Here is a 10,230-nt window from a genome sequence, read left to right as displayed (position 1 = left end):
TAAAAATGCAGTTCAGAAACTAAAGGCAGCTGCCTCCAGAACAGGATCTATTAGCACACTCGCTGCAAAAGCAAGCCAGCCATAGAGGTAAAGCTGATAAAAAGGCTGGAATGATGAGTGTGTGAACATGCTTCTTTGAAAATGTCAAAAATTTTTTTTTTTTTTTTTAAATCTGCTGGAAATTTGCTCTGAAAAATCAGGGTGTGAGCCTGGCAGTGAAGAGGAATGACAAGCTATAAAAGGGCACAGTGAGAAATAAAATTGACCTAATTCAATATATTTTATTACAAACAATATGATGAACTTAACGTGTTCTTATTTGCTTACATTCATGAATATCAAAAATTTGATACAAGACTAAATAATTGTAAGGCTAATGTTGGCAAGAAGCCACTCTGTAGGCGCATCTACATGTGAAGTTATGGCGACATAGTGTCCGTAGGCAAAACCTGGGATGCCCCAGCTATGTTGCCATAGCAATGCTTTCCCCGTTAAAGCGTGTTACTATGGCAACATAGTGCCTAAAAATAACCATGCATGGTGCGCACAGCGCAGTACCGGATGTTACTGCAACATCTTTTAGTACTTCCAAAAGTTACAGCAGCACTATAGTGGCATGCATAGATGTACCCTCTATAGAGGAAACAGAGGCATGGAGGTTACGGGCTAAATTTTAAAGGGGATTTAATGATCTCAAGATAGAGACAGGCACATAGATGATTTTGAAAATCCAATTAGGCTCCTGACTCCCATGGGTGTCATTTCTAAGGGACTTGCAGGAAGTGTGGAGTGGAGCAGAGTCCTCCTTGACCACCAGACTCATCTCTTAACTATAAGACAAAACGCCCTGTTCTCCCGCCCCCCAAAACAGTTTTACGGTGCATGTTAAGGAGGTATCTTTCTGTCCACCAGGAGTCATTTACTTTATGCCGTATTTGTGAGTTTCACTGTTTACACACATTAATTTAAAGTATCTCCCCCATTTTCTCTGCAAATTACTGCATTCAGATGAAGTGGCAGCTGCTGTAATTAAGACACAGTTAATTACATATCCCCTTAATTGCAATGATAGCATTTTGTCAATTTTGTAAATAAGAATTGTTAGGTTTCCTCCGGCAACTTCAGCCTCAGCAGAACTCAGATCCTTATCCTGGTCGCCCCTAGCAAATGCTGAGTCATACAGATATTGTGACATAGACCTAGTATCAGCTGGAAAAGGCAAGAAAAAAATCCTCTTATTAGGTTACAATCAAGCTTGAAACCACCAGCAGCGGCTGGTACTCTTCACTGACTGAACCATTAGGCAGGTATGAACAGGATTATGCATCCTTACCTCTTCTAAAATAAACCTGTAGTATTTTCCTTCCTGAATGTGAATACTGATTTGTTTGGTCTTGTCTCTGTCAATGATGCTTGCTTTCTGAACACAGGCAGCCTGCCAAAATGAGCAAAGCTTTATCCTAGCTTTGCCATAGCCTCTTCTCCTATGTGCCTCTGGTTCTCCGGCAGAAAAAGTACTGGGAGTTCACCATCTTTTACTGGGGAACAGGCAGCTGTCAGCTATGGGCAGAGACAACAAATACAAATATTTGGAGGGGGTTTTGTGTAGGCTCTTTTTCAGACTGATGAGAAATTTCCAAGTTGAAACTATGCCAGAAGGAGGAAACAAACAAACGAGCTCATTCCGTTTCCTTCCCGAAAGATGACAGATGAGCATGAATCAGATTTGCTGCACATAAAGAGCAAAACCTCTCACTTAGTCACTCCCAGTAACAGAAAATTTGCCAAAAATGGGACTGGCTTAGGAGTGTTTGAGTCTGTTTGCAGGCTTAGGAGTGTTTGAGTCTGGTTCCCCCCCTGAAGATTGACTGCAAAAGTGTCTTTGTGGGCTTCTATATTACAAGTGTTTAACTTATTTCCCTGTACTCCGTTTGTAAATGAAAAAATGTGTTTTTTCATCCCACCCCCCCAACTGGCAGCCCTGCAAACTCTCAGCTCTGATGGTAAAGCCGGATTCCTTCCTTTTACACATTAGCAACAGTAAAGGTTCTCGTGGCCAAATTGTCTTTATCAAACCCTATATAAGATCACTGTTTTCAAATCATTCCCCCAGGAGCACCTATCCAAACATGCTGAAGGCTACAGGTTTGTAGAGATGTCACTGATGAAAACCTGAGGAGGGCAGGGTTGCAAAGAACAAACTGAGCACGTCTACACATTCATTAACATACTTTTGCTAGTGCGCATTAAGTTTAGTACCTCTGGGTGTTTATGTGCACGCTCTGGGCGGTGGCTTTAGTTGGCACAGCTGTGAGAGCGGCGCTAGTTAAAGCACCTGCAGCATCACGTGTATCAGCATCCCCATGCTTTAAAGTTTGTTTGATGAGTCTGAGTGCCATTTTTAAGTGCCTTGCCACCATTTTTCAGTGCGGGGACACCGATACACGTGACACCAGAGTTTGCTGAAGCATAGTAATTACCATGCTCCAGCAGACTTGATTAAATTGAGTCTGCTCCAACACACTGTAATTACAACCTCCCTGCACACGTATAGGCACCACCTCAATTGTAATCTACTAGAAAAAAGCACATTAGCGAAGCACGGTTTGTTGTGACACTGTAATATGCATTAAAATAGGCTAATGCACATTAAAGCACACGTGTAGATGTGCCCACTAAGGGCCTAATTTGATCTGCAGACTCTTCATTGCTCGAGGTGGTAAGTAATAAAAAAATAATTTGTCTTCACTACCAAGGTTTGAGTTTGAGGCCAACAGTTAGAAAACCCATCTCTGTCTGCCAGTTAAGAAAATTTTACTAGAGTGAGGACATGAATGAGATATGACTTTGGTCTCTCACCAAAGTCATATCTCATTCATGTCTTTGCCCCAGTTAAATTTTCTTAACTGGAAGACAGAGGTGGGTTTTCTGACTGCTACATATATAGAGATCAAAGTCATTTTTGGAGTCATTTCTCACATTAGAGCCACAAGTCAATCTAATTGCCAAGTGCTTATTAATTCCTATATTACTGCTGGTTGGATGAATATGCCTGGGGTGCATTCATATAGTAAGAACACAGTGAGGCTTTGCTTGGATTTAAAAACTGACTGAAAACAACACAGATGAGATCATGACTCTAGAGATAGTGAATAAGTTGCACTGCTTCCCCCCACCCCACTAATTTCTCATTCAATGGGCATTTTCACCTCTGACTCACAAAGTGGTCACACCCAGCTATTCCCCTCCTGCCCCCAGTCAACTTTGAGCCTTTAGTGAAGAGGTTGGTTGTAGCTGGCAGAAAAGCCACATAAAGTGTACAGGCTAAGATCCTCTGTCTTCATTTTTAAAGTACAGAACAATCAAATCAGGAGAGAATGAACATGTATGTGAGCCTGCATCTATAAAACCACATCAAAACCATTCAAATCCCTTTCCTATAACTTTGGCTCACCCCTAAACAATTGTTTTTACCCCAAATCCCCTCTTTTGTGCAAAAAAGTCCTCCTTGCCCTTTCCCTCCTTGCATTTCTCCTTTAAATCCTTTCTTGGCAGAAGCACTCTGTGCCAGAATGAGCAGTGACTTAATTTACACAACTCAAGATTGAGGTGCTGTCCTGAGGTTGATAGAGAAAAACAGCAAGGGTTAAATTCTAATTTATAACCTATCAAAACTCAACAGTGCTTTTAGTCCATGCCATTAGTTGGGTCATCACTAGTATCCAATAGTTTAGTGATGCATCAGATTCTTTCCCCCACGCAAACCCCACCATGTTATATTATACATGTGAAATCAACCCTTCATTTGTTTCTTTTATATCATTAATTGGATCATGGATCCATCATGTCTTTTTGGGGTAATATTGCTAGAATTGCTCTGATTCTACAAAACCACCCAGCAGTGGGATTTATACTTTTGCTACAGTCAGTTTTGAACATCACAATGCTACCTGCAGTGATGCAAGTGGCTTGTTCCCAAGAGTTTAAGGAAAGATTCCAGTTTCACTGTACAGTTCTTGATTGGGGACAGGAAGTTTACTCAGGTGTTTGTTATTCCTTCTCACCTCACTTTTTTTTCCGTTCAGGGATTCACATAGATTTCCATGTGCATGTGTGAGTAGTTGAAAAGGTAAGCCCCCATTACAAACTGTAAAATAAAAAATGTAAGGTTTCTTTGACTCAGAAAACAAATGAATTGATGAAAAAAGATCCGTCTCCTCTGTTCGCTGGTTATATAGCACTATTTCAAGAAACACAATTATTTAGATTAGAACAGTATATTTGGATTATCAAAGTATTTTTTCAATAGATGATTGTAATTTATATTTAGGATACAGATTATTGGGCAATTGGTTTTGTCCTTGACCTGAGACTAGGGAGGTCTGGATTCAGTTTCTAAGTTTGCCATAGACTTCTTATGCGCCTTACACAACTATTCTCTGTACCTTTGTTCCCCATCTTTAAAATAGGATTATAATGCTTGCTTTCCTGCATGCTTTGGCCATCTTGTCTATTTAGAGTGTAAACACTGGGGGTCAGGGATGCCTTTAACTGTGTTTGTGCAGCATCTAGAGGAATGGGGCTTCAAGGGGCCTGGCTGCAATGTAAATATTTCTTGTTCCCACCACCTACTGCAGGACCATTATTGCATGTCTAGTGCAGAAATTGTAGAAAATTTTACCGTCAGTTTTTCAAAGACTTCTCAACCTGTCCCCCTCTCTTATACACATGAAAACTGACAATACCAAAACATAACCTGTACAGCCACCTTGTAAAATGGTTGCAAGTTCTGGGTGCACAAATGGAGAATACATTTTAAAAAGATGGCCCTTAATATGCACACAGAATTATTTTAACTATCTGATGGTTGGAATCAACATGCTACATACAATCATGTATAACTACCTCTAGGTAAATTAATTGCATCATGGCAAGACTAATATAATCCCAACTAGTAAGACAGCAAATCATGTCCCCTTCTGCCAATAAGGTGAAAAATCACTCTAATTCTAAAAGCATTTTTGTAGTAGGTGTGCTTTCTCCTGCTGCTAAGAATAAAACTGAGGAACAATAATTGCAAATGGGCAGAGTGGGGGAAAGGAAATGAAAGCTATGTTGGTGCTGCTGACAATGATGAAGACAACAGTTGTGCAGAACTGGCTGACAGGGATATGGAAATGTTGGTAAATATAACAGTGAATCTCAACAGCTCATATTGTGTGTGCGTGTTGGAGTTGTCACATTTATATGTTGTATAGCTACATTTTCCAAGATTGACTGAAATTAACTAAGGCTTGAAAAATATATTCTTTTGTAGAGTGTATTTGATGGGGAAATTTGCTTAGTGCTTTATTAATTAAATAGATGAGGGTGCAATTCTACCAATTCAAGACAAAAGCAGAATGCATGAAAAACCATTTTTAGAGATCTTAGGTTATGATTGTAGTCAAAGTAGGAGTCTGGCTTTGAGATCATCTCTGGGCAATGCTCTTAACATCTAACTCCATACTCCGGTGAAATGGTTGCCACAGATCGACCAAAACACCATTCACCGCTGCTGTTGATGGGCAACAACATGCAGAAAACATCTACCATGTTTTCCAAATACTAGTGAGTCACTGTTTGCACAAATCAACGATTCTCCTGGAGGCGGAACAAATTACTAGTTCATTACAGCAAATGGACAGATTGCGATTAACTACACAGGATTAATAAATCTGCAAAGAAACTGCTTTGAATCACAGCCTATACTAGATAACTATAGTGGAATGATGGGGAACATTTCTATTTTAAGACCTGCAAAATTAATGCTGTTCCATACATACAAGGTCAGTGCTTTCATGCGTCTCCAAAAAACATTTAAAAAACTGTCCTCTGATATGTTTGCTTTGACTTTTGCTCTTCAGTGCCTTGCATTTTCTTCTAGATACTTCCTGGAAGACATCCAATAATTATCTCTCTGCTTAGAAAGTCTTAGTTTCAATTTTTAGGTTCATAATAGATTGAAGTAGTAAGTCATAGGAGAAAACTAAGGCTGTAGACAGATATTACAATTGTACTGATATCAAAAGGTTTCAGATACAATTTTTTATGATGCAACTATTAAGTCTGCATGATTCTGTAGTATAACAACACTGCTCCACCTTTAACCCTGCTTCATTCAGGGTCATTTAGGCTGAGCTAGCCATCTTGTATCACTATAGGATCCTGCAGTTGTAACTCTTAGATCATAACAGCAGCAGCAGAAGCTCTCTCCCCCCTTCAACGTACCATATTTACTCAAATACAAATTGAGGTACCCCCCATATTGGGCAAACATGCTGATGGGACAGTATGTGTATACACACACTGGGGGGGGTGGGCATGGGCATGCACCCCTTTAAAAAAAAAAAAACACAACAAAAAATGAACAGGTGTTCCCTTCACTGGGAATCCGCACGGGGTTTGGAGATATTATACCAGATTGATCAGCACCAGGAAGGCCAGAGCCAGCCCTGACACCCTTTACTTGATGCCAAAAGTGCTGTTTAAGATGTTTAAATTTTTTTGCAAAAATATATACACACACACACACACACACACACACACCCTGTACCTTTAACAACCTGTCAAGTGACCACTGTGGTTCACTTAGCATATCAGAACATACTTTGACCGTTAAAATACTGTAGTCCCGTTACACAGTCTGCACTGTGCACCCATCACCATTCCAGTGTTACCATTCATTGTTCTTTCAAAGGGTTTGCCTCTGAAAAAGCCTATGCCAGTCCCCTCTCCACCGTATGAGGTCTGCCATTTCTTTCCCATCGTCCTTTTCTTTCTGTAGTACTAGTACATTTCACTCAGACCCATCTTAATGCAGTTCCCCACTGTAGGGTCCAAGGGTCTGTTTATGACTGATGGGACCCTACTGTAAGGATAGGTTAGTGCAGCCTAACAGAATAAGCACCATTAACCACGAATGCTTTTCCAAGTCACTGTGAGCCACATTCCGACTTCCTCTTCATTCCCACAGCTGCAACTCTATTTCCAATGATTCCTGTTTCTTCACCAACCTTAAATCTCTGGCAAATATCACCAAATGGGGCTCCAGTTCACACAAAATCCCGATGTCACCCCCTCAGCCTGTCACACAATTAGTATGGCCCCTGCACTGCCCTCCATGAAGTGAAGCTGGACCAAGCTGCCCTATGCTTCATCTGCATATCCGTTTTTGGAAGATCTCAGGACTTATGACAAGAACACCCAGTTCCAGTCATGAGTGGCAGGCTAATTAGCATGTGGATTGTTGTAGGGGGGATCTGGAGTACACAGACACACGTGCATATTTATCAGTGCTGAGCTCTGGGGTCACCATAGCTGGAAATGCCTTTGATGCTGATGGGGCCCAGCCTAATGAACTTTACGGTAAAACATGAGTCTTAGGCTTTGGAGTAACATCATGCATAGTTTGCACTCTGTATAAGTAGGTACCAAAGTGCTACTTGAAATTGTGTTTATGGAGTATCTGTGCTAAAACATGCAGCATTTTCCAAAAAAGGTAATATGCATCAACTGGATGAACTAAGTTTATGGGTATTATATGCAATTTGCTACAGGTATGTCTATTTCAAGGTCAGTTTTTTTCAGATTTGCTCCTCACTTCTATGTGCTCAAGGAGAACAGGGTCTGACAGTAAGATATCTGGGGATGGGGCTTCCAGGGAAAGAGGTGTGAAAAGGACAAAAAGGGCCACCTGATCTCCAGGTTTAATTTTCCCTGCTGTAGCAATAATTAGATTCAATACCTGGAAACTTATACCTAATATATAAATTTTCCTTATCTAAAATATAATTATTGGTGGGGGTTCATTTTATAATTGAGTAAATAAGGTAGCTACTGAGTATATTTGTCCATACTGTAAATAAGTGATCTTCAACTAGGGCCCTGTGCCATCTGGGGTGGCACTAGATCAAGGTATGAACAAAGTCTGAAGAGATAAATCAGTAACGTCTCTGCCTGGCCAAGCGCCTATCCCCACTACCTAGAACTCCCTGCAAAGAGGTAAGCACTGTAATATGTAAAGTAGTATTTGAAATAGGGTGCTAGTCAATTTAAAAGTTATGGAGTGTCTTGACTGCAGTAAGGGATGCCTTGAGTCCAACACAGTTAAGAACCACTGCTCCAAGTTCAGTGTTTCAGTAGCTGCTTAGTAAGAGAATAGCAGAGAGTAAGACTCTAACGTTTTCTATCATCCTCTCCAGGGATACTATGTCTGGCTCAGCCTCAGCTATCAAACTACGTCAGTTTGTAGATCCTGCACCAATCCTACCTCCAGGGTAAAGTATCTAGACACACAGGTGCACACACAAATGTGGTTCAGGGTGTCAGAGTAGTCAACAGTGAAACAAATATTCTGCATAAGACTCATTATGGTTTTAGAAGCGTTATGTAAAAAACCTGCCCTGGGATTTCTGAAAGTGAAAAGATTGTGTTTATGATATAAATTCACAGCATCTTTAGGTCGTCAATAATGTTTAAACTACTATTTTCAGTGCAATTTTTGTTTCGAGAGAAACACAATGACACCTAGCAAAGTTGTACTAAATCCTAGTACAGAATCCTATGGGTTCTGTATTTAAGAATGTAACAAAGGCAAAAAACTCACTCATTGCCTGGGTGTCAGTTTAGAAGAAATTAGAATGGACCCGTCTCTAGGTTCTTTAGCCACTCCCAACTCTTAAGTCCAGGATAGAATTAAATAAGCATATCAAGACAAACATTTGTCCTATCAAGTTGGGGTAAGACAACAGAAGAATCCAGCCACTCACTCTTTCATAACCTCCATGTAAAACATTAGTAAAATGTAAAAACAAGACTATTTTGTACAAAATCTAGTTTCATCCCCACCTAATTCTACTCCCTTCCCTATGTTCTAACTAGCCACCTGGTGTGAAATTATAGGACTAGATATTCTACTCCCTTCCCTATATTCTAACTAGCCACCTGGTGTGAAATTATAGGACTGGTGGTCCCTTGACTATGCCTTACTCCATGAATGTAAGCCAAATCTCCGCCCCCCCCCTGAAAAACGTAACCCGTGTCTCATTTCCTCTATGACTGGAGTCTGGTAATTAATTCCTCTTGCATATCTTGTTGTTAAGGGGGAAACACAAACACACCCACACACAAACACCTTTCTTGGCAGTGAAGGCACAGCTTCAGGCACTTCAGCGCTTCAGAAAGTTTTACCTTAAACGTCCTTATTATAGCTCAACCTTCCCTTCTCTGAGTCAACTTCTGTTTTCAGCCCCTCCCATGTTCAGGAGTGCTTTGAATGCCCATCAGCATGCTGATATTTGTGCTACAAGATGAGTTAAAGCATTTTTCAAACTGATTTATGTTTCATTTCTGAAGTCACTTTTTGTCTAGAACTCAATACACAGCACAAAACATCAGGAGTGCTGGCTATAAAGCTTCTGTTTTTATAAACCTCCAGAGAAGAAATTCCATTTAGCCTTTCTTATGGAAAGGTAGATGTCATTCTTATCTCTGTTATATTGTCTGTGCTTATTTTAGACATTTGTTTTGCTTACTAGCACAGCTATTCGTCAAGGAAAGGATGTTCAAGGGTTTTATCCTGGGCAACTAGGACGGGTACACAAGATGCATATGCCTGAAAAGTCTCTAGGGTAAGGGAACTATTGTATACAGATCTTTTTAAGAACCTTATTCTGGAATTCTTAGCATTCAAATTCAGGCTGGACAGTGACAGCACATAGTGGTGGGAACACCAGATATTCCTTGTCAGCTTTACTCATAAGTCAAAAAGGAAGCACAACAAAAGAGGAAACATGAGCTAAGGGTAAAACATACAGAAATTAGTCGAAATCACTCATTCCTGGGCTGGCCATAAAAGTATCATGTAATATTAATTCGCTAGAATCAGAGAATCCTGAACTCAAGTTGCTCATAAAAAAGCAGACTCATCACCAAGATGTTATTAGATCTATTAATGATGCTAAGGATCAGTAATTAAAGGGTTGGGGGGAGGGGAGAGTTGTTTTATTTGTTTGTTTTTCTAATTAAAGGATAATACAGTATATTTCTACAGTAATGTACATTGAAGCAGTTTAGCTTATGCTGGCTAAGGAAACAGCCCCACTCACACTAGTTTTAAAAAAATTGAACAAAAATACTGAATCATGATGGTCTTACTGCATGTACTCACGCTGTTAATACCTATTGAAT

The 10,230-nt window shown here is 40.1% G+C and overlaps 1 long non-coding RNA gene across 1 annotated transcript; it reads left to right on the top strand.

Annotated features, from left to right (window-relative positions):
• Positions 1 to 529: 529 nt before the first annotated feature.
• On the top strand, positions 530 to 8,875 carry LOC109304619. Its single transcript, XR_002099436.1, has 3 exons — positions 530 to 1,307; positions 4,086 to 4,129; positions 8,244 to 8,875. It is a non-coding gene; the product is annotated as an uncharacterized LOC109304619 (long non-coding RNA).
• The last annotated feature ends 1,355 nt before the right edge of the window (positions 8,876 to 10,230 follow it).

The sequence above is a fragment of the Gavialis gangeticus genome, unplaced genomic scaffold (assembly GCF_001723915.1).
Source record: "Gavialis gangeticus isolate Ggan-Ray unplaced genomic scaffold, GavGan_comp1, whole genome shotgun sequence".
Taxonomy (NCBI): domain Eukaryota; kingdom Metazoa; phylum Chordata; order Crocodylia; family Gavialidae; genus Gavialis; species Gavialis gangeticus.
Note: the sequence above shows the minus strand (reverse complement) of the source record. Positions and strands in the feature narration are given on the sequence as shown.